This window comes from Balaenoptera borealis (genome assembly GCF_965194805.1).
Source record: "Balaenoptera borealis genome assembly, chromosome: 14".
In the NCBI taxonomy this organism is placed as follows: Eukaryota; Metazoa; Chordata; class Mammalia; order Artiodactyla; family Balaenopteridae; genus Balaenoptera; species Balaenoptera borealis.
In genome coordinates this window covers 6,303,515-6,329,336 of record NC_138875.1, presented here as the reverse complement: position 1 = coordinate 6,329,336, position 25,822 = coordinate 6,303,515, and the positions used below count along the sequence as shown (strand labels likewise).

General features: G+C 35.0%; 1 protein-coding gene across 1 annotated transcript in view; it reads left to right on the top strand.

Moving 5' to 3' along the window:
- The window catches only part of LOC309611186 (uncharacterized protein), a 792,706-nt gene that overhangs the window by 651,991 nt on the left and 114,893 nt on the right, over positions 1–25,822 (top strand). The window lies entirely within an intron of this gene.

Below are 25,822 nucleotides of genomic sequence, written 5' to 3'. Positions count from 1 at the left end.
AATCCAAAGTAGAAAACTTTGTTAAATTGGACGTCTTCAAAATTGTCTGCTTTCCAAAAGACACTGTTAAGTAATGAATAAGCAAGAAGATGAGCAAAAGAAGAAATATATTCATAAATTATATACCTTATTAAAGACTTGCATCTATAATATATAAAGATCTGTACAAATTTATAAGAAAACAAAGACCCCAATGCAAATGTGAACAAAAGATCTGTACAAAAACTTCAACAAAGAAGATATACAAGGGACAAATAAGCACATAAAAAGATGCCCTATATCATTAGTCATTGGGGAAATGGAACTTAAAAACATAATGTGATACAACCAGGCACCTATTAAAATGGCTAAAATTAAAAAGACTGATCATACCAAGCATTGGTAAGGATTTGGAGGGACTAGAGTTCTCATACACTGCTGGTGGGAATGTAAAATGATAAAATACTTTGTGGAAGAGTGTCATAAGAAATCAAATGTATGCTTTCTATATGATCCAGCCAATTCATGCCTACATATTTACTCAAGAGTAATCATGGGATATTTCTATATGAAGTATTGTGTACAGATGTTCATAGGAGCTTTATAGGAATTAGACAAGCTGGAAACAACCCAATGTCTCTTGGGTAAATTAACCAGCAAACTGTTATAGCTACATAATAGCCTATGACTCGGACACGAAGTGGAATGAATCATTGATAAATGTTACAAGATGGATCAGTCTCAAAATAATTGTGATGAGCGAAGAAGTTAGCTAAAAATATTTACTTTATTCCATTTATATAAAATTCGACAAAATGTAGACTAATCCATAGTGACAGAAAACAGATCAGTGACAATATAGGGACAGTGTGTGAATGTGACAAGGGATGGGAAATAGGGATTATAAAGAGCTTCAAAGGAAACTTTAGGGAGTGATTTATATCTTCATTATCTTCATTGTGCTGATGGATTTATGTTTGTGTACATATATCAACATTTATATTACACATTTTAAATATATGTAGTTTATTGTGCATTAATTATACACCAATAAATCAGTTAAATAAATCATTAAATAATTTTGCAATTTTCCTGCTTCTGTCTTGAAAAAATAATCTGAAACTATACCTTCAAAATAATAGAGAAATATTTAGCAAGTTATATTAAAGTTACTAGAGTTTTACATTTTACAGGAAAACATTGATTAATAACTTATTTTTTGAGTCAATTCTTAGCAACTCATATGATGTTTTTGTGTTCGAATGTTCTTTTTCTTCCATTTTTTGTTTTTTTGTTTTTTTCAAGAAGTCTTAAACCTCAATATCTAAGGATAATTTTGTTTTTATTTAAGTACAGTTAAATTACAATATTGTGTTAGTTTCAGGTGTACAGCACAGTGATTCAGTTTTATATATATAATCTATTCTTCAGATTCTCTTCCGTTATAGGTTACTACAAAATATTAAGTATAGTTCCCTGTGCTGTACAGTAGTTCATTATTGGTTATTTATTTTGTTTATAGTAGGGTGTATATTAATCCCAAGCTCCTGATTTATCCCTCCTCCCACCCCCACTTCCTGTTTGGTAACCATAAGTTTGTTTTCTATGTCTGTGAGTCTCTTTCTGCTTTGGAAATAAGTTCATTTGTATCTTTTTTTTTCTTTTTAGATTCCCCATATAAGTGATATCATATGATATTTATCTTTGTCTAACTTACTTCGTATGATAATCTCTATGTCCATCCATGTTGCTGCAAATGGCATTATTTCATTTTTTATGGCTAACATTCCATTTTGTGTGTGTGTATGTGTATGTATACATCAGGTCTTCTTTATCCATTTGTCGATGGGCATTTAGGTTGCTTCCATGTCTTGGCTATTGAGATATAATTGACATACAGTGCTGTATAAGTTTAAGGTGTACAGCATAATGATTTGACTTACATATATCATGAAATGATTATCATATTAAATTTAGTGAACATCCATCATCAGTTTTAATTTTTAAATTTGGCATTTGACACATCAAAACATTTGGCAGTCCACACTCATATTAAGTGTGACTTAATGAAGCATGATTGTATATACTTTCACACTGTAAACAGTATTTGGATAAGTGGTGAATAATCTATTTGAATTTTAATTCTGCCCTTGATATTACTCAAATGCATTGGGTCTTGCTGAAATTTTGAAAAGAAAGGGTAAACTTTTATTAGGGGGAATTGGCCATCCACATGGCCTCAATACAGGAAGCCAACATGGATGTAATATTTTTCCCTGCATGTCATTCTTAGGATAGTTATTAATCCTACAGAACTAATGTTGAGAAACAAGGCCACACATGGACATTAATGTGACTGACACCCTCACAGCCCAATTCTTATTTTTTACTTTTATTGCCTGAGACCAACAGAAAGTATAAATTCTGCCCTCAGCCACTCTTATTGCCTTAGTTCTTATGTCCCCTTAAAAGGTAACATTTATTCCTTTGTTCTCTGTAACTTATGTTAATTTTTTGGTTCCACATCAAGATGCCTTATATGCATGAACTTGAATTTTTCTCCTCACTTATTCAAACACTAAGAGCAAGTTGTCATCATAAAGACATCACTTTGCCTTTTTTCCTGAGTTATTTTTGTTTGCCTGTTGAAATTTATGCATCTTTTTCTGAGTCTCTGGTTTTGTTGTTGGCCCATCCCATTCAATACCACCACCTTACAATGCCTCTTTATTCTCACAGTATGATATACAAAACATAAACACATGACAAACGTTGTAAATTTGCCTAATTTGATTTGGGAAAAGAAATTGGGTCGTTTATCTTAGTGAATTCAAAATATGGTTTCAGTTAAATGTGTTTATTATTTTTTTGGTGAACATTAAAAATTGAGACAAGCCCTGATAGCCTAGCTTTTAAAAATTTTTTTCCCCATGACTCTGCTACTGCATAATTACGGTGCTTCTCTACAGTCAACAATGCTCCTGTATTATCAGTACAGATTTATACTGATTATTAAGGCTTCATGATATCTAAGAATCACAGAGACGGGTGAATTATAAGACTAATTAGATAGATGCACCGTTTTTCTTTTAAAAGATTTGCATTGTTTCAAAACCTTTCCAAAGTGCTAATTGCTTAAAATCCATCATGGTTGAGTTTATTATTTTTCATAGTTTAATGTATATTGATTTGAGTGGGGAGGATTTCAGAGATGTAGTATGAAGCAAGAAATCAATCTTCCAAAAGATCATCAGTACCTAGGGAAGCTGTTCAGAATTGAATCTCTCACCAAAATTGTATTATAGTCTTCAGACATTTCTACGAATTTTATAGATAATAAACATAGTGAGCAATGAAGGGCAAGAATAAAAGGCACAAAGGGTCAGAAGATACAGGTCTCAGGGTGGGCCTTTGTAATCAGACATCATGTTGTTGGGTGCAGGAATAAGGCCAGGGAGACATTATAGCCTTGATGAGGCTTCTCCCTTTAACCAAGATCAATGCCCCAGAAGATGTCTAAGGTGTAAGAAGTCAGACCCAATGCTGCTGGCAAATGCGGAAATGAGATTCTGGGTTCCGAGGGCGAGATCTAGGCGGTGTGCCACCATGCACTACAGTTATCACACCAGAATGGACTCTCTTGCCCCAAAGGCTAACCTGGAATCTTTTGTCTGGGTCTTCTTTGAACATGTAGTTGGGGGACTTTGAACTGTGTCCAGTGTAACTCTTGAACTGTTGACTAGCTTAGGAGCAGTGGAAAAAAATAGAACCTTATATATTTCTTCTACAAGGAAATATGTAATAGCTAATTATCTCAAATTAAATGTGGAAAGAAAAAGACCAATCACAAACCATTACCTCAAGCCTTTTATTTAAACATGGCAACATAAGAACAGTTTAGATGACTGTTTTATGGGGAGAAAGTGTATTAAAGTTTTTATAAGGCAGGATTGAGGAAGGTGGTCATGGTTTAGGTTTATTCCAAGAATCACTCACTGTTCAAATTCTTAAACAATGGGGAAATAGAAGTTGTGTTATTCGTAGGGTAAGATGCAGAGGTAGCAAGATGTGGGCCCCAGTTAAACAGCTGTTGGTCGGTCAATTGGGATTTAGTGAAAGTGGTGGAAAGGGACAGTAGAAACTGAGGTATTGCAGAGGTCAGTGTCACGTTTTAAGGTCTTGAGTTCTTCCTTTTGGACAGCATTAGCTTAAGGGATAATATTCTTAGGCCAGTTGTCAAAGTCCAGGTTGTCACCTCTATCTGAGATTTCCATTAGGGACAACCATGACCTTTGGAAATTATTGAATTTTGAGTGCATTCAGCAGCTCTTCATATGACTTTTCTATTTCTTTGGCCATTGTAATCATTTGTCCAGTGGTGTCTAATGAAGTAGCATTTAAGACTGTAAGTAGGATGTAATGTAGGACTCTGAAGCCTTGGAACACTAGAAATAGAATCATTAATTGGTCCTGAAAGGTTGCCCATTGGTCCACTGTTTTACTTGGTTCTAATCATAAAAAGACATTCCATCCTCCATCTGGATTCCCTGATTCAGGTGATCCAGAGAGTGGTAGGAGAGCCAGGTTGTCAAGATTTTTTTGTGTGTCCTATCAGTGAGGTATTTTCAAAACAGCGAAGAGTACTCCTTAGAAATGAAAGCATCAGAATTAAAAATTTAAAAAAAAAGGTTTTAATCCGTATTAGTTAATAATCTGGAATTTTAACCCAAAAGAAGGAACTACGAGAAGGAGAACAAAGAGAATGAGACAAAGAAGCCATGGTAGTCAGAGGTGTTCTGGAGCCATAGATCAGGAATTTTGGATGGCACATGTTGCTTCGTCAAGGTTCTTTGGAAAACTGTCTCTTTTATGATTTGTCTTTTTCTAAAGAATCCTGAAAGATTCTGTTACATGTCTCCCATTAGTATGGAGGTTACAAGAAAAGAATTTATGTATAATGACTTTTAACTGAGACATGACTGCAAGGTTCAGTTCCTTGGAGTTTTCATTATGGCAGTGATCATGATTAAGAGTGCCTGATAAAGTCTCTTTAAATGAAATCCAAGAACACCCTTGTGTTGTTGTCATTTTCAGCAAACCCGTTATCTGGGCAGAAGCTGATTATAACTGTTGATTACAGACCTGGGTATATTGCACCAAATCTCTACAGTAATTGCTCAGCTAGTTATGCAAGATCTAATTTGGGGGTAATATTTGTCCTTTCAATTTCCATTGATGATTGAGGATGATAAGGACAATTGAATTTCTGGGTGATGAACAGTATCTTGTAAAATTCTGTACTTATAGTGTCTATAACATCGATACCTCTCTAACTGGGTAAGTAAGTTGGTTTGTCCCAAGTTGGAAATACATAGTGTGGAAAAAAAAAAAAAGATAGTGGTAAGGCAGTTGTTTAACAAGGAAAACTTACTAACCATCCAGAAAATAGACAACAATGAGAAGGTCTTTATATCCGTTTGAGTGTGACCACTCTATAAAACTCATCTACAGATGTTCAAAAGTACATTAAAGCCTGTATCCCTGTTTATGTTCTACCTTTACAATTTGGATAGGGTTATTAGTTTGGCAGGTAGAATGTGTGCTAGAAATATCCTTAGTAATTTTCAGTAAAACTGTTGATGTGGATTTAAGCTTGCAGCCAGTTTTTCTCTGAACATTCTTGCCATTGAGCTACACCAGCCAGCATGAGCAAAATGGAAGAGACTGGAATCCTCTCTTAAGGACTATTGCACACAATTGATTTATAGGATTGTTGTTCATGATTACTCATTGTAAACCAGTGAGACTGCTGATAAATCTCCATGGCCTTTTGATTTATATTATGAAGCACTCTGTAATGGCCACTGATTTTTCTCTGCTTGAGATGTGCATTAAAATCTAGAAACAAATATTAATACATTCAGTTATTTACCAGCCTTTGTGCTTCAACATGAGTGTTCTTTAACTTGAGAGAGAGGCAATCACTAAAGTTATTTGTACAAATACATTTTATTTGTATGTGGTGAAACCATGAAAACTGAACTTCTCTTGATTTGTCAGGTCAGTTTTTCCCATTTCAAGTTCTCACGATAGTTACCAGTTAATCAAAAGTGAGAGAATGCCAAAAAACTAATTATTTTTATTATTCTTCCTTTTTTAAGGTAAAGGGGCTCATCATTATATTATCTGATGGAAATTCAGAGGAAGATTTAGGTACAAATAACAAATTTATAGTTTTGGTCTTTTGGATTTGGATTCTGAATTTGGAAAAAGTAAAATCAAGAACTGACAGAGGAGTATAGATATGAGCATAAATATATATGGGTATAACATTTTTTATTGAAATATAGTTGATTCACAATATTGTGTTAGTTTCAGGTGTACAGCAAAGGGAATCAGTTATACATACTTACATATTTTTTCAGATTCTTTTCCATTATAGGTTACTATAAGATATTGAATATAGTTCCCTGTGCTATACAGTAGGTACTTGTTGTTTATCTATTTTATATATAGTAGTTTATATCTGTTTATCCAAAACTCCTAATTTATCCCTGCCTCCCCTTCCCCTTTGGTAACCATAAGTTTGTTTTCTATGTCTGTGAGTCTGTTTCTGTTTTGTAAATAAGTTCATCTGTATCATTATTTTAGATTTCATATATAAGTGACATCATATGATATTTGTCTTTCTCTCACTTCACTTAGTATGATCATCTCTAGGTCCATCCATGTTCCTGCAAACGGCATTATTTCATTCTTTTTTATGGCTGAGTAATATTCCATTGTATACATATGTATCACATCATCTTTATCCATTCATCTGTTGATGGATATTAAGGTTGCTTCTACATCTCGGTTATTGTGAATAGTGCTGCTATGAACATTGGGGGTGCCTGTATCTTTTCGAATTAGAGTTTTCATCTTTTCTGGATATATGCACAGGAGTGGGATTGCTGGATCATATGGCAACTCTATTTTTACTTTTTTAAGGAACCTCTGTATTGTTCTCCATAGCGGCTGCACCAATTTACATTCCCACCAAGAGTGTAGGAGGGTTCTCTTTTTCTCCACACCCTCTCTAGCATTCCTTATTTGTAGACTTTCTGATGATGACCATTCTGACCTGGGTGAGGTAATACCTCATTATAGTTTTGATTTGCATTTGTCTAATAATTAGTGATGTTGAACATCTTTACATGTGCCTATTGGCCGTCTGTATGTCTCCTTTGGAGAAATGTCTATTTAGGTCTTCTGCCCATTTTGATCGTGGTATTAGTTTTTTTCATATTGAGCTGTATGAGCTGTTTGTATATTTTGGAAATTAAGCTCTTGTTGGTAACATCATTTGCAAATATTTTCTCCCACTCCATAGGTTGACTTTTTGCTTTGTTTATGGTTTCTTTTGCTGAGCAGAAGCTTATAAGTTTGATTAGGTCCCATTTGTTTATTTTTGCTTTTATTTCTTTTGCCTTGGGAGACTGACCTAAGAAAACATTGCTACTATTTATGTCAGAGAATGTTTTGCCTATGTTCTCTTCCAGGGGTTTTATGGTGTCTTGTCTTATGTTTAAATCTTCAAGCTATTTTGAGTTTATTTTTGTGTATGGTAAGAGGGTGTGTTCTAACTTCATTGATTCACATGTAGTTGTCCAGCTTTCCCAACACCACTTGATGAAGAGACTGTCTTTTCTCTACTGTATATTCTTGCCTCCTTTGTTGAAGATGAATTAACCATAGGTGTGCGTGGGTTTATTTCTGGGCTCTCTTTTCTGTTCCATTGATCCATATGTCTGTTTTTGTGCCAATATCATGTGTTGTTTTTTTTTAAAATAATTTTTTAACTATTTATTTATTTTTGGCTGCGTTTGGGTCTTCGTTGCTGCTCACGGGCTTTCTCTAGTTGCGGCGAGTGGGGGCTACTCTTCATTGTGGTGTGCAGGCTTCTTATTGCAGTGCTTCTCTTGTTGCAGAGCACAGGCTCTAGGCGCGTGGGCTTCAGTAGTTGTGGCACATGGGCTCAGTAGTTGTGGCTTGCAGGCTCTAGAGCACAGGCTCAGTAGTTGTGGCGCATGGGCTTAGTTGCTCTGCAACATGTGGGATCTTCCCGGACCAGGGCTTGAACCCATGTCCCTTGCATTGACAGGCAGATTCTTAACCACTGTGCCACCAGGGAAGTCCCCATGCTGTTTTGATTACTGTAGCTTTGTAGTACTGTCTGAAATCCAGGAGGGTTATGAGCATAATGTATGTTTTTTAATGTAAGAAATAATTATTGGAAAACCCCAGCAATATGGAACAATGATTATTCAGAACATAGCCTTTTCAAAAAATAAGAACTTTTTTTGCTATCTGGGGAGACAATAGTTTGGTCTTTCATAGGAAGATTTTAATTTACTTTATGTATTATTGAGTAATATTTTGAAATAAAATATGCATAAGTTTTTCTCCTTATGAATATAATAAATCACTAACATTGAACCAACATTTTGGCCCAACATTTTAATAATTTATTTCATTTTTATTTTTATATTTTTTTATTCATATGTTTATAAATTTAGTATACAATTATATGTATATGTTGGAATATACACAAATATGTGAATAGATTATAAAATCAAACTTTTAATTTTAGCCTTAAAATGCAGTGCTTAACTTCATGAGCATATTAAATATATCAAGGTATATTTTATGTAAAGTTTTCCATTATATTAAACTCTAACATATGTTATATGTTTCATAGTATGTATATCATATACACATACATACATAATATAGATGCATGTATATATATATATATACATTTTATTATTTATTTGTTTCTATATATGTATTCTATATGTATAGATATGATTATATAGAATCATCCAAAAGCATTTCACATTTTACATTTATTTTGTAAGAATAAAGGTCACTTAAGGCTAACATTAGTGATCAACATTTGTATGTTTTTCCTGTTTTGGAAATATGAAGGATCCACATGAAGGATCAGGAAATATACTTTTACTGAATGTTAAGTCCTCCATCAGAATTCATGATATTAAACCCTTTATGAAAACAACCTCCATTTAAATTACATTTAAAGGGAATTTTATACATGTGTTCAGTAAAGGATTGAGGTTTGTTTGTCGCCCCTGACTCCTAAGAAGTAACCTCTAAGCTCCTGTAATATCCTTCCTGATAAAAGTAACTTTATTTGCTTGGGGCCCTGGTCCAAGACAGATAATCAAGGCTAACAGTGTGATTTATGGTGGAGGCTTTGGGACGCATGATACTGGCTCAGCCTCTGGAGGGGCTGGCGGCTATGGGCCATGTGTTCAGACATTCAGGGCAGCCCATGTGACTGAACTGCAATAAAAACGCTGGACACTGGGCTTGGATAGGTTTCCTTAGTGGGCAGTACTCAATGTGTTTATCACACATTATTTCTGGGAGAAATAGGCATTGTCCACATGATTTTTCCTGGAAGAGAACAACTGGAAACTTGGGCCTCATTGCTTGTAGACCATGCCTTATGGGCCTCTTCCTGTGGTTAATTCTAATCTGTATCCCTTTGTTGTAATAATCCATAACCCAGAAAATAATGACTTATGGGAGTTCTGTTAGTTCTTCTAGTGAATTACTGAACCTGAGAGTGGTCTTGGGGTCCCCCAAACTTATCAGTGTTATCAGAAGTGAGAGTGGTTTTGAGGGCCTATGAATTTTGAAATATTTAAAATCTAAAACACTTGTGAAAAAAGTGGTAACTTATTTGAGTCTTTAGACCAATGCAGGTCATTTAGAAAGATTAAAGCATGAGCGGTGTAACCCTGTTACTGTATAAATTAGAATTTTGCATTGATATTAATGTTATATTATAAACTACAGAAGAAGATATATAGCACATGATCTCTAAGCTTTTATTATTTTCTCATTCTAGTTAGTCCAAGGAATCATGCACTTTGTCAGGAATATTACATGAACCCTCATGATTTTCTAATATGATTTATAAACCTATAAATTCATAAACTAAATTTTAAAGACTTTAAAATTCATCTTTATAAGTTCTTCCCTTGTTATTTGAACTAGAGATCTTATAAGTAGTAAACAGGGTTATGACTAGATTGCATTTCTCAGTTGGTTTTTTTCTGTTTTTTTTTTTTTTCTTAGCTCATACTTTTTTAAGCAAAAGAAGTTCAGTTTATTGGTTTTTGCTTCTTTTTTGAAACGCTGTTTATCTGAAATAGATATTCCTAGAATGCAAACGTAATGACAGAACTTTGATCAATAAGTCTCCAAAATTTCCCGAGTGGAGGAAAGAGTGGGAGATGGAGAAAAATGAAAAGTAACAGGAGAAGTAAGTGGGAGCTGACTTCAGACAAGTATTAAATTATCATTGGAACAACCTAATTCTGTTCCCTCTGCAAGGAGGAGAGAAAGATTAGATGCAGGAAACTGATCTTGACACAAACACATATACACACACACAAACAAATATGCACTCCCATACCCACAAACGCAAGATTTATTATAGATGGTTGAAATCAGGTGATTTCTCATTTACATGAACTTCTGTTTTCAGACAGGAAAGACAATCTCCTCAGGAGGACTGTTCCCTTGTATGCCTCTGAATAAACAGTCTTTTTTACATCAATAGTTCTTTAAAATCATTATTGTAATCTTAAATCGTCCTTGGGGAATATCATGGACCAAATGTTTGTGTCTTCCCAAAATTCGTAGCTTGAAGTTGTAGCCTACCCGCCACCCCGTGTGACTGTATTTGGACATGGAACCTCCAAAGAAGTAATAAGATTGAATGAGGACCTAAGGGTGGGACCCTGATTTTGTAGAATTAATGTCCTTGTAAGAAGGTTATCGGCCTAATAAGTAATCAGGATTCCACAATATCTTCTTTACCTAAACCATGTTGTAAGATGATTAAATATCCTTCTCTACTACAACTGAGTAAACTGCAAAGGCTATATACTCACAACCATCAGGAATTTAGACCCTTTTCAGGAAAGTGCATCGTTAATCATTTCTGTGACTTACTCCTGAGTTCTGAGCATCTCTGTCAGATTTTTCTAAGCGTTAAGTCAGTGTCTTCATGAAGCTTCATTGACACTAGAAAGTTATCTTTAACCATACAGCATTAAGTTAAGCAAATGAGTATATTATTACATTTTCCATCTTGGATTCAATAGCACTTCGTGGATACAGAGACACTGCACCGTTTCAGCTGAATTTCCGTTCATCCATTTTCTTGTTACAATTTGTCTTTTCTTTAATTGTTTGCACATTTTCCCAAGAGTTTTCTACCATCAGCAGCTGTGGGTGCTTTGGCAGTGGAGAAGAGGAAGAAATGCACTTTGATATCATATGCTCCTCCTCCTGCCCCAAGTACTCAGTGATGCCTTGACCTTGCTTTCCTTGGATCTTTCCAGTTTGAAGAAGCAGGATCTCACAGGCTTACAAATTCTCTCTGGTGTCTCTTACATTCCCCGCTTCCTATGCTGACTTTGTGGTGAAGGCATATTTTGCAACTCCCAGAAGATACACTTCCTCCCTGTGAAACATTCCAGAAGATACAAAAAAAATAAATAAATAACAACAAAAAACCCTGAGAAACAAAATCATTTCATTCAGAGGTAACTAGACTGATTTACTTATTCACTGGAAATAGTTTGCAGGTGTTCCTACCCTAGCACCTAGTACAAAACTCTTGAGGGGATCTTCCTGAATTGGGGTATCCCAGGTACCTCTAACTCCTGTACTGTAGGTACTCAGCCCTGATCCTTGATACCAAAAGAAGAACAAAAGGAAATTCAAGGTATCTTGGAGAAGAAACTCATCACCCAGTAGTTACCCACATGCCTCAAGAAAAATAAATGCAAGATATTATTCTGGTATAAACTTTTGTATTTGATACAAAAGGGGCAGTTGTTTGCTGGTTTGTTTAATCCAAGGAAGTTTTTGCTTTAAAACTTTGCATAGAGTTTTTCTTCTATTTCCATTGCTTTCAAAATAGTTGGAAATTTCCTTCCACAAAGCTGTCCTTAGTTTTTGAGGTTATCATTAGAAGTTTTCCATAAAGTGTGTGTGTGTGTGTGTGTGTGTGTGTGTGTGTGTGTGTTTAAATGAAACAACAGCTGTTCTTCTGTAAAAATTTAATCCAAAATAGTGAAGATTAAAAAGCTTACATTATGGAATATTTTCTAGCAGGCTATTTACTATATCGTAACAAAATTTTCTGTCAGTGGCTTATAAAATAATACTGGGCTTAGAAAAAAAGGTTTCATACTGATGGATAAGAGATTCTTAGCAAAGTTTTGGTGATCGAAAATACTACTAGAAGTGTAGCAGATATTAACTGGAACTTCGTGTAGTTCAGGGGAGCTGACTAGAAAAGGCCAGTTTAAAGGAAAATAAATATTCTCTTACTTGGAAAAGCTTCTTATACCAAGAACTAACTGCTAAAATGAGTTACCTTGCTAGCTAAAGCATTGATACATTTCTTAAGTCTTTATGATTGTTGTTGGTTTAGTGAAAAGGAGCACACCCTCAAAATTTTTCCCATATTGTCCATGCAAAAACAGGTTTTTTTCTTGAAAGTACTGCCAGCTATCACTCTGAGGGACCATTAACATTCCGCCGGTAATATTTTCAACTATACTTAATCTCATCAGAGCTTTCTAGTCTTTACCAAATTGCTTAGTGAAAAACACTATCACTTTGTTATTTTAACTTGCATATTTCTGATTATTAGTACAGTTGATAAATTTCCATATGTTACTGATCTTTAGAATTTCTCATCTGTGATTTACTTGTTCATATCTTTTATACATTTTTCCTAATAAGCTGTCTTTGTCTTGTTTATTTTTATATAGTTAAATATTAATTCATCTATGTTTATATATCTATATCTATAGATCTATCTTTTCAATTTTTTATTGTCTTATTATTTCTTATCATGCATTTTTTCTTATTTTTCAATGTTGATATCTCAGTGTCCTAAGTCTTCTTCTTTATATAAGCTTTGTATTTGGCTTTAAAAGTTGACACTCGATAAGGAGGGTGTATCTTATTACCTACTGGGGTAGGTACATCTGCACACTAACAGTTATCTTTCTTTTGGTGCACAGTTGGTTTTTTTCTTGGAATTATTAGTTTCATTTTCCCCCTTTTTGTATTCCTGTTTCCAAGATATTGTCGCAATTTCATTTATCTAACTCCTAAATTTAATTATTTATTTAGGAATCATGTTTTCAGTTTCCAAGAACTTTCTTTTTAATTTATTATGGCAACTATTTTTTTAATATCTAAGATCTCCTTCTTTCCACAGCCTCTTGTCTCTTGATATAATACATTAAGTCCCTCTGAGATACTTATTAGAGAATTTTTTGTTTGTCTTAGTTTGTTATTAAACTTTTTTTCTTTGAATCAAGTGTTTGCTTTGAGTTTTTAATCTTCTTCGGGGGAGAAAGGGGTAAGTTTCTTCCAAGTTACAGGCTTTCCTCAAATGGCCCCAGAGCCTTTTTGTCCAGACATATTTAAGAACAAGGTAATGTAAGGTTCACTGTGAGTTAAGTATACAGGTCAGGCTTACTGATTTATGTGCTTTCCTTTTGGGTGAAAATTTGGAGAAATTTCTATTTTCTGGAGTTCACTTATATAGAAAAGATCTGCATATTTCTCCCTAAGTACTATTTCTTGAGAGAAGAATTTTTCAATTCTTGCCCAGGGAGGCAGATACCCAATTGCTAAGGCTTTTGTGAAGTAGTGGGGTGTACTATTTCTTACACAAATTTTTTTTTATTTCTCCCCCGAGTATAAAAACTTGGTACCCAGCATATATTGATTCCACAGCCTCTCAGAGCTACAGTTCTATCTGTGAATTTTGGGGGATATACCTCCTCCAACTGGTTTCACCAGTTATTCTCCTCCATTTGTTATTCAAATTCTGGATATGTTTATCTCCTTCTCTAGATTTAGAGCTTGTTGGGGGGGAAAACAAAAAAGAAACAAAAACTTAAAAGTGCTTAAAAGAGCACTTAGGAGTGCTCCATAAATGTAGGATGAATGACCTAGTCATTTCTGTACTTTACTGAGGTCTCCCTGCATGGAGAATAGAGTTCAACCTCCTTTCATGCCTCAAGTGATACATGACCCAACTCCAGGACAGTGTAGTTATAGAGCATGAGACACTGAGGTCACAATTCTAGATCAATTCCCTATTCCTCCATGATAGCTGTCTCACCTATGACCAAGTTTTCACACCCATCTTATAGGGTGTCATAATAATTTAATATGGTAGTTGTTGCCGGATGTTTTTAAATTGCTTTTTCAAAGTAATGTGAAAAATGACATCATTTTGGCATTCAGGCAGTTTAGTTATTGATAAAACCTAACTTCTGTGCAGTGAAACAAGACACCAGATTGTGCAAAACATAATTTGAAAATACCAACTCAAGAACTGTATGAAAATAAAAATTTCCCACGAATTATCATTTATATTTAAAATTAGTCTGATTCCATGGCTATTATGGAAGACAAAAATAAATAGAATCAAAGACTTCTTAAGTAAATAGAAGGATAGAAATACTCAGTTTTCCTCCATCAAAGTTAAAATTAGAGCTTATTAAAAAAGCAATTAAAATTGAAGCTCCAGAAAAATCACTGTTATATGCTTACAGTGAGGATATAAGACAGAGATAGAGACAGATATATAGAGAGGGGACACACATATACCCACACACACACACACACACACACATTCCAGAGCAGATCTCTGTATTATGCTATTCCTTTCAAAAATCTGTGCTGCAGCATTATTCACTTTTTAGAAAGAATTACCATATACATTTTCTAGTTTCTGTTTATAATGTTTCTCAAATTCTTAGATAAGTAAGTTCAAGATAACTATTTTAGTAAATTAAGATAAATCACTCTTAACAGTTGGATCTTGTAGTATTTATTTTGCAGCCAAATTGACAGGATTTCTGTATTTCCAAGCATAAAGGTAGGGGTTTTTTCCCCTGATCAAGGTAGGGTGCCATTTGAAAATAATGAATAACACCTAGAAAAGTTAACTTTTTTGTACTGATAGTAAATGTTTTTTTTTTTAATTTGGTAGTAAATTAAGAATTGGCCAAAGATGGGGTGACAACAACAATATCAGTAACATGTAAACCTAGTCACCAGATTCTGATTATTTGTGAACGTGGTTATTCTGAAAGCACTAGGCAGGAGTAACTATAAAAACAATCAAAAGTTCAATGCAAATTACAATGTGAATATAAAATTTAAATGCTCTATAGCTCTACTGAATTTTGAATACGAAAGATGTCCACTTTCTTTTTTGTCATAAACATTTAGTCCTTGTTGCAAATCTTCAAAGCCCATATCTTATGTATTAAGTTTTTCTCAAATGTCGGCAAGGTAAAGAACAGGCTAAGCAGTATCTGTGTCCGTTTCCTAGTGCCAAGTCACAATGTTGTAAATAATATTCTTTGCATTGTCTCTTTACTATCATTCTTTATAGAAACACTTAGTGATATAATGGAGCCATTAAACATTTGAGAACCTTTTTATATATATGAAATCAGTGTTTAAAAATATCTCCCCCATTGAAAAGATCCAAATGAGAGCAGTAGACTATTGAAAAAGATCTCCTTTTCTGTTACATTACTTATGACGATCCTTTAAACAAAATGAAGGAAAACATATAGGGATAAATTAGAGAAACAGTCGAGTCTGGTATTTGCTTTGTGTACGTCATTCGGTCCAGGTGCTTTTGTTTGAGATTAACTTTGGATCGGCTCAGGAAAGGTAAACACAGAGGAGAAATGCTGTCTACTCTTCCATACACTCTCTTGAGGGCAAACTAGCCTTTCACAGGAAGTGTGTGTATTGTTCGCTGTTGTTTTTCCTGCCTCTGGCTTTCTTTATACCTAGTGCATGGTTATTATGTTATAGAGTAAAAACACAAAGTAACATACTAAGGGCATATATTTCTAACATTGTCCACTCATTTTAGGATAATATATTTTAAAACTGTGTTGCGAATTACAGTATTATTCAAAAGAATCGATATTAAATATTAAAAGTATATATATATAATTTAAAAGAACAGAAAATATACGTGTGAATATATGTGACAGGAATATATATTAAATACTAAAATTATATATAAATGCATTTAAAAGAATAAAAAATATGTGTGAATACATAGATATATAAAGTATATATATTATAAGATATATAAAATAATAGGATATATGTGTGTATGAAAAAAATATAGAGAGAATGTTCTTGGTAAAATTTTTATTCATGGATACATACTAAAAATAAGATTTTTGTCTCCCTTTACCATTCTTTTAAATCTTTTATTCCTAAGTGAATCTTAGCTGTGTACTATTAGACAATAAAACCATGTCCTTCTCTGCCTTCTCATCATTTAAGAACTTTAGTGGGAAAGATTTGTTGCAAAGGCAGCCATACTATTGAAAAATCTTGGACACATAGAAGTTGCTGGCATAGATGACATAGTATCTTTTCCCTCTATGGACTTATTATTCTTTGGTTTAAAGTATGTTTGGTATGAACTAATAATAGACAATTTGTTGAAACCCCTTTCATTCCTTGCCATATTTATTCCAAACTTCCATTTCAGTGATCTTTTTATTGATATTTGTAATTCCATGTGTTGAAGTACCAACCAAGAGAAATCATAAAATACGGCTGTTTTTGTTTTACATATGTATTTACTTATAAATATTCTAGTTAGTAAACTATTGTATGAGGCACACACAGAGGTGTGACTAATAATCTGAATCTCAACTTTACATAGCCATTAATAAAAGTGTTCTCATGCAATGTTTTTTCTAATATAAATAATTCTCATGTAGATGTCTAGATATCCATCTAGACATTTACATTTTATCATTTTGATATAATATCAGTTATTTGGATTTATTATAAAATGATTTCTCCTTTTGATGCAAGATTCACTGTATTTTAAAAACATAATATATATGTATATATATTTTTTTACTTTCTAGGTAAATGTAGTCTTTCTTAGTCCAAATCTGTTATATCTTCCTACATTGTTTTTTTTCCCCACTACCTTCAAGAATCTGATGCTATACCAATAAAACAGATCATCGTTCTGAAATGAACTTTATTTTTTATCAGTAATAGGAACACATTCACTTCCATCTACAGATGTTTATGAGCATTTCTATTTGATGTTATTTTAAACAAAGAATGTTGCTTTCCTCATTGGTCGTGACAAAGGCTATACTACAGTCAAGTAACTTTTATGGACTTGATTTGGTGATACTGAAAGTAGCAAAAATAGTATGAAGAAACACTTTGACCATTTCCTTCACTTTTTACTTCAGCCTGAGGCAGTTTCTCCTGTGTAGGCACTGGATACAACGGAGACCCTCTGTTAATTCCTTGAAGTAGAAATAATTTGTGTGTTAGCAGATGGGATTGCTGTAGCTTCTTCAGTCATATATCTTTATATCAGAGAGTAATTCCATTAAAGAAAATCTAGGGTAGACTGAGCCAACATATTTCTAGAGAGTTCAAGAAAGATAAAGCAATACCAGTCTGCTTTCTCCTAATTTCTTTGAAATCCAAATATATATGCATGTGGGTGTTCTTTCCAATTATAAATAGAATATATTTTTATTATAAAATATTATATGTATATAATATATTATATATATATATAATATATATATAAGCAAGCCACAAAAGAAAAATGAAAGAAAGGCAAGGAAAAGGAGGAAACAAAAAATAGAAAAAGAAATAAAAATTCAAAAAAAGAAAAGAAGAATACAGATAACTGGACAGAGAGAGTGAGTGAAGGGAGGTGGGAGTCTGGCAGGAAGGAAAAAGGGAGTGAAGAAGAAAAATGCAGGAAAGAAAAGAGGAGAAAAAGTAGGAGGGAAGGAAGAAATAAGGAAAGAAGGTGCTCTCTATATATGTTGTGCGTTTTGTAAACCTGTGCGTCTGCTCCCAGAATTCCATCTGTTGTCACCCCAGCGTTGATTGGGTTACTCATGGATACGATAGAATGTGTTGTTCCCACTAATCCCCAGATTCCTGCTTTTCAGCCCCTATCATTTTCCCCCATTTTTTAAAAATAGTACTTGTCTTTGTATAGAAAGGTGGCAATTGTTAGTGGGGAGCGTGCAGAAGTAGAGGCATATATAGGAGGTTGGAAAGTACTATTGTCTGTGTCTAAATGCAGCATCCATGGATTTAAAAGGACAAATGCCTCAATTATATGATGGATCCAGACCCTGGCATTAGAGCCAGGAAGATAAACAGAAGGAATATAATCTGTCACTGTGTTTCTGCCTTTTTTTTTTTTTTTTCTTTCTTAATTCTTTAGTCACCTTCTAGAGGTGAAGCCAGGGTAAGCCATTCCCTGAAGAATCAACTTACGGTGGGTCCCACTGTAGCTGTCAGGCAGATATGTCATTTTGAACAGTCTTAGAACTTTACTTGTGAGCATGCTTTATCATAATTCTGACTTGCTCTTCTGGCTATAGAAATTTCTAGGTTTACCATAAATATGCAGTACCTATTTTTGCCTCCTTTAGCTGTCAACTTCAACCTATCTCATACTTTTAAAAGTTTAATAACTTAGATTTGTATAGCCCTGATTTGTTTTCAAGTCGATTTAAGAAATAAAATTTCATTTCATTCTCAAGCAACCCCTCAGATGTCAAAATTAATATCCCAATTTCAGAGACAAAGGAACTGAAGCCAAAGAGATTAACGGCCTTTTCCTGGGTTACCTGGATTAAAACCGGCAGAAATAAGATTGCAGCTCAACCTTCCTGATGCCTGTGTTTGTGAAATGAAGGCCATTTCTGTTTTGTTTTGATTTTCACTTTATAAGACAAGCATCTACAGGTGGAAAAGCAGGGTCTTTCTTACCTTTCCTTCCCCCTTGAAAAGGCATGGGGTCCTCCTAGGTTTATCAGTCCAACTAAATTAATGCCTTAAGTGCCCTGATGGAAATGATGTTTTCTCTCTCTTTTTACACACCCAAGAGTTCGACTTCTAATAGCAGCTTAGGTTGGAAGAGGACTCTGGCCACGAAGGGAACCAACGATTCCATTCATAAACCGTATTGCCTGAGATCACCTCTGAGTGCTCAGAGAAACCTAGGATCCCAATCACTGAAATAAATGGCCAGTTGATTTATTACTTCCCCATTTTTTTTACTCACTTATGCATTCATTTATTCATTTAATTGTCTTTGTTGAGCTGCTGCTTCCTGCTAGGTGACAGATCAGCATTCCCAACCCAGCTAATACACAGTGAGGTAGCACCCCAGATTTCAGGAAGATTTGCCACCAAATGACAAGATTTTTTTTTTCTGAAATAAAATTAAGATGGGAAAAATGTTTAAAACTACATAACTAGGGAAAAAAATTCATTATGTAGCCCTTAACAATACTTGGACTGTGGGAGACTCCACTTGCAAGAAATGGTTGAATTCTCCTTCCAATTTGTAAGACATTCCTGCTCATCCCTGTGGTCAAGGCTGTCTGCTGATGAGTGAATCTGACTTTTGCATGCCTGGCTAGTTAAGCTTTTTTTTTGTTAAATGATTCATTAAACTCAGTCAATCCAGAAAGAGGAGCTAGTTAGAGGAGCTACAGTATTTCATGCTTGCTTGTTAAACTCTTTCTTCACATAATGAGCCGAGTTTCAAAACTTTTGACTCTACTGCCACTAGCAGTAAAATACTTTGCTGAGATATGGATGGTACAGTTTTCTGTTTCTGGAACATAGTTGCTGTAGATGGAAGAAACTGATGGCTGATGGCCAAACTGTCACATATGCTCCATTATCTCAAGTAAATACCTTCTGAGCCTCAAACGTTATTCCTTATTCTGTTTTGACAACTTTACTATATTTTTTTCTCATGTAGTTGTTTGTAATCCATTCTGACAAAAAAAGCTCAGCTCTTTAAAAAAAATGTGTGTTTGTTTAAGAATGCTTTCTACTCTCTGAAAGAAGAAACTGCATCCACAGTTCTTATATGCTCATGTGTTTTCATGTGTTTCTGCTTTACATTAATCCATATCCCTGCAAAATATAAGTTCAACTTGAGCATAGGAGTTATTTGGAATTACATATTTGTATTAGGTGTAATACATACATTTTGGAAATTTTGCATATTTTAAAACATATTTAAAAAATACTGAGGGTAAAATGCAGCCACAAACAAATCATGACATTACAAAATGTCATTGAATTTGACTCTTGGTAGGTTGGAATTTCATGTAAGGCTCTCCCACTGATTTAATCTAGTATTTTAGCAAAGTTGAGTACAGTTATAACTCTGAGTTTTCTTATTGACAAATGAGGCAAATTGTCCACTAATATACCATAGGGTTATTCCCACAGCAGATTATTTATTTTGAGTAATGTACTGTAATCTTTGTTACCTATTCAATAAAGTGATATCTCCAAATATGTTTTTCATATTACAATGGGCTCACTATATTCTCTTAAAAAAAAAAAGCATATTATTTATATGCATTTCTATCAGACCATTTCTACCATAGTCTATGCAGTTAAAAATTTCAGAGAATAGGAAATACCTTCTTGGGAGCTCCACCTTTTTATGACAGGAGATTTTGAGCTTTGTTTATTTGGTCTTAGATATAAACTGAAAGATGTCTTTATATGGAATTACTGAATTTCCATGATTCACCTTCTGAATTGAGGTGTTCTGTGCTGTTGCAGGAACTTGTGGCCAGTATTACTGTGTGATTTTTTTTTTTTTTTTTTTAACAATGTAGGATTTTTTATTTTAAACATTTGCCCATAATATTTATGCTTTATGCATTCTATTTTTTGCTGTCCATTTATATAAATACATTTTTGAAAGATCTGAAGAAATAAGAGATGCACCCTTTGGTCAATTTTAGGTATATTCTCTAATGTAAGCAACCCAACAGTATTTCTATTTTATTTTAATAATTTTGAAATTTACTCATTTGCCAAGTATTTTCCAGTTGATCTCTTTGACCTCCACCCCTTCCTCTCAGTCTCTCTTTCTCTTTTTCCTTGCCCAACTTTTTCTGCGTAGTATTTTATGTCTCAGATTTCTGACATTCAGGGAAGGAGTTTGAATTTCCTCCCCCCTTTTGTTAATGGTTAGATAAAGATGCCAACATAATTTTTACTTGCCATGTTTAAGGCCTTTTGCAATGCCTGTTGGCACTACAGGTGATTGTCAGCAGGAAGCTGGTCTGATGCCCAAAGCATTAGATGACGGGTCAGGACACCTGACTCATTATGTGTGTTACCAAGCGCCCAAGTTTAAGACCATAATTGTTCCTCTTCTCTGCGTGTTATTTATCTCATCTGTGAGGTAAAGCGTTTGGAAATAATTGATTATATCCCTTCAACTCTAAGATTGCACAGTCTCTTCTAAGAAACACTATCAGTTTACTATGGCTATTGCTTCTGTCAAGAGAAAATTCAGAGAGCTTTACTTGATATGAATATTTTATTGAACAAGGAACAAAATGTTCACAAACAGGGAGACCTCAAAGGAAAGTGGTTAGAAGTTCAGCTGTCAGCAGCACAGCTCAGTTTATGAAGCATGGCCCCCTGAGAGATGAGTTCCTTCTCCCAGCCAAGCCCTGTCTTGTGCTGATGGCAGATGGTCCTCTTGCTGGATGTGATGTTTTGCTTTCTGACAGGATCAGGGTAGAAAGTGTGTGGACAGTGTTGGAAGCATGAAGACAATGTTCTTAAGAGTTTTCTCTTGTCTCAGCTCTAGTTCCCCATTCCCAGCAGAGTAACCACAGAGAAATTGCACCATTTCAGGAGTGCAGCCATTCAGGGGGGTTCAGCCTGCTTCAGGGAGGTGACAACAAAAAACAACAACAAAACAGGCACACGCATGAGAGCAAGGTGATTGAGCGTCTTACCAATTATCTTACTGAAATCTGTGTCTTGGGGGATGACTGCACAATGTATTTGGGAACTTTATATGTTGTACTCTTAGATTAATTGTAACTCCGTGCCAGTGAAGCACTTAGTTTGCCATTGTTAAAATAGGGAGTACACATCGCAAGTTTCTAATATTTTGAACAAGTTAAATTGCCTAAGCTCGCAAAAAAGAAGTGTCACACATGTTGTTGGTCTGTCTATACTTCAGAGTAAGCGCCCTGTTTCCCATCGTGGTTGGTTACCAGAAACCAACATTCCTTTTCATTGCATCACTGATTTGTTTGTAGCTGATTAGTAAGGAAGCTTATGCTAACATGGAGAAAGCCTAAGTTTTATTTAAGGTCAGAGTTAGCATTTTGGGGAAATCAGGACAGTTTAAAGTTTGGGTATTATGACTCTGAGTGTTTGGTTTAGGAGTACATCCAAACTGTGGTCTCTGTTTTGGTCTTTCTTTCACATTTGCTATATAGGAGCTCTATGAGGGGAAAAAAAAAAAACTGCAGAAGAAAAGAATTTGTAACTTGCCAGGTGCAGGTGACTAGATAATTCCACAGATGGCATGTGTTGAGGCAATTCTCAGAGCTACACGTTCTGAGACTAAACTGAACTTCCCTGGCCGTTTCCATCAGAGCTCTTGGGTGACCAGGTGCATTGTCAATGAGCAGTAATGTTTTGAAAGGAAACCTTTCTCCTGAGTAGTAGATCTGGACAGTGGGCTTAAAATATTTAGAAAACCATGTTGTAAAAAGATGTGCCGTCATCCTGGCTTTGTTGTTCCACTGATAGAGCACAGGCAGAGTAGATTTAGCATAATTCTTAAGAGCCCGAGAATTTTTGGAATGGGAAATGAGCATTTGCTCCAGTGTAAAGTCACCAGCTGCAGTAGCCCCTAACAAGAGAGTCAGCTTGTCTTTTGAAGCTTCGAATGTAGGCATTGACTTCTGCTCTCTGGCTATGTAAGCCCTAGATGGCATCTTCTTCCAGTATAAGGCCATTTCCTCTACATTGCAAACCTATTGTTTAGTTTAACCGCCTTAATTAATGATCTTAAATCAGATTTTCTGGATAACTTGCTGCAGTTTCTGCATCAGCACTTGCTGCTTCATCTTACACTTTTATGTTAGGGAGACAGCTTCTCTTAAACATTATGAACCAACTTCTGCCAGCTTCGAACTTTTCTTATGCAGCTTCCTCACCTCTCTCAACCTCCACAGAACTGAAGAGAGTTGGGCCTTGTCCTGGATTGGGTTTTGGCTTAAGGAAATATTGTGGCTCACTTGATCTTCTATCCAAACCGCTCAGATTTTCTCCATATTGGCAATAAGGCGGTTTTGCTTTCTTATCATTTATGTGTTCACTGCGTTAGCACTTTTAATTTCCTTCAAGAACTTTTCCTTTGTATTCACACCTTTGCTAAATGTTTGGTGCAAGAGGCCCAGCTTTTGGCCTATCTGGGCTTTTGAGCTGCCTTCCTCACTAAACTGAATGATTTGTTGCTCTTGGTTTAAAGTGAAAGAAGTACAACTCTTCCTTTCATTTGAATATATATAGGCCATTGTAGGGTTTCTAATTGTCCTAGTTTAAATATGACTGTGTCTCAGGGAATAGGGAGGCCCGAGGGGAGGGAGAGAGCTGGGGGGACACTGCTGGTCATGGAGCTGTCAGAACATACACGGTATTTATCAGTTAAGTTCTCTGTCTTATATGGACACAGTAAATGGCACCCCGAACAATTTCAATAGTAACATACATCAAAGATCACTCATCACAGATCACCATAACAAATGTGATAATGAAAAAGTTTGAAATATTTCAGGAATTACCAGAATTTGACAGGGAGACACTAAGTAAGCAAATGCTATTGGAAAAATGGCTCCAGTAGATTTGCTCAACACAGCGTTGCCACAAACCTTCAATTTAAAAAAAAAAAAAAAAAAGGCAATATCTGAAGTGCAGTAAGGAGAAGCACAAAGAAATGAGGTATGCGTACATCTTATTAAAAAAAAAATCATTGGCCCAGAAAATTAAAGAGAAATGGGGACCAAAAGTAGCACAAAAGATTATCATATAAAAAAAACAGTGCTATAAAATAACTTTCTCAAAACTGTACTTAACTTTAGCTTCAAATAACTATAAAATCTAGTCGGAGTTACTTCAATTATCTTTAATAGTTCTCATAAAGTACTGTCATTTTATAGAAGAATATTATTCTTTATAGATGAATAAGAATTGTATGGAAGTATATAAATACTGAATTATCTTTACTTCCGTGACTGATGGTGAAATTTATCAGTGGAATCCTCAGGAATATTTGCCAACCAACTTCTTTTTCACTCAGAGAATAGGCTCTGTCTTTTAGAAAATGAATCACAGAAGACTTTCACATACAGGCTTCTTAACACATTAATAAACATAATTTGAAATGGTTATAAGTAGATTAAGACATTGACAAAAATGACATGAACGTGCCATTGATTAAGAATAAACAGTAGATAAGAGATAAAACTTTATATTTACAATTAACATTTTTATGTTGATGGCTGTCATGCCATTTCTATCAAAAGTGGCTGGCAGTTATACCAGAGAGAGAAAATGAATTTTATGTCTGAAAGACTGCTTATTAAGATTTTGAGCAAATCGTTCTGTGCAGACAGAAGGAGCAACTGTCAAAATAGATAACTGAGGTTATTGTTGCTACAACGTGCCACTCACAGTTGCCAGTCACTTATTACTGTTTATAGAGGAATGTAGCTTTTTACAGCAAAAATAAAGAGTGAACGTTCTATGCATTGAACGTCTAGCATTTTTTGGGTTAATAAAATTCACTGTTTGTAGTTTAAACAGATCATGATTAGAACACGCTCAAACATTTTTCTCATTCTCAAAACCAGTCTTTCCCTCTTACAAAATTTAAGCGTCCGAAGGGGACTGGACACAGTGAGATAAGATCTGAGAGCTCGCTGAGACAGAGCTTTGTTTGCGTTGTATCTTTGCTCTTGTTACAGTGTGATAACATTTTAAAAAAAGCATTCTAGGTGGTCATCTGTCTGCCTGCCTTTCTATTGATAATTTTGCCTCTCCAAAACAGAGACGGTACCTATAGGCAGGGATATATTGTTGTGTGTGTAAGTCCTTAGGCTTTGTTCATTGTGATAGCATTGTGTCATGGGTTCCATGAAGACTGCAGAATTTATATCCAAAAACATCCTTGCAAGTGTACGTGACTTTCCACCGCAGAGGCTGACCTGTTTCCTTTATGTCCTTTTATTCAGTAGCAGTTTGGCTGGGTGCTCGTCTGTGTTGCCCTTAAGAGCCTCATAGTCTGTTAGCCGTAACTATATATCCCTGTAAGGCCCTGACCATTCCAAACCGACTGCCATCCCAAATTTGCCATCCCTCTATGGTAGTTACATCTGCCTCCCCTCTGCTCCTCCGGGACCTATTAATTCTACTGATGGTAGGCCATCTTTGTAACATCATTTACTACCATAAGCCCTAACCTAAAGAAAATGACACTCTATTGACTTAATCAACATCGGGAGATTAGGATGGACATATATACACTACCACGTGTAAAATAGGTAGCTAGTGTATAGCACAGGGAGCTAGCTCAGTGCTCTGTGATGATCTAGATGGGTGGGATGGGGGGTGTGGGAAGGATGTCCAAGAGGGAAGGGATATAGGTATACATAGGGCTTATTCACTTCATGGTACAGCAGAAACTAACACAACATTGTAAAGCAATTATACTCCAATAAAAATTAAAACTAAACCAAACAAAAACAATGCCTCTTACAAGCCTATTTCTCAGGTGAGCTCAGGAAGTGCAGAGGAACCAAGACAGTTCGGATTCTATGTAGCTAACCCC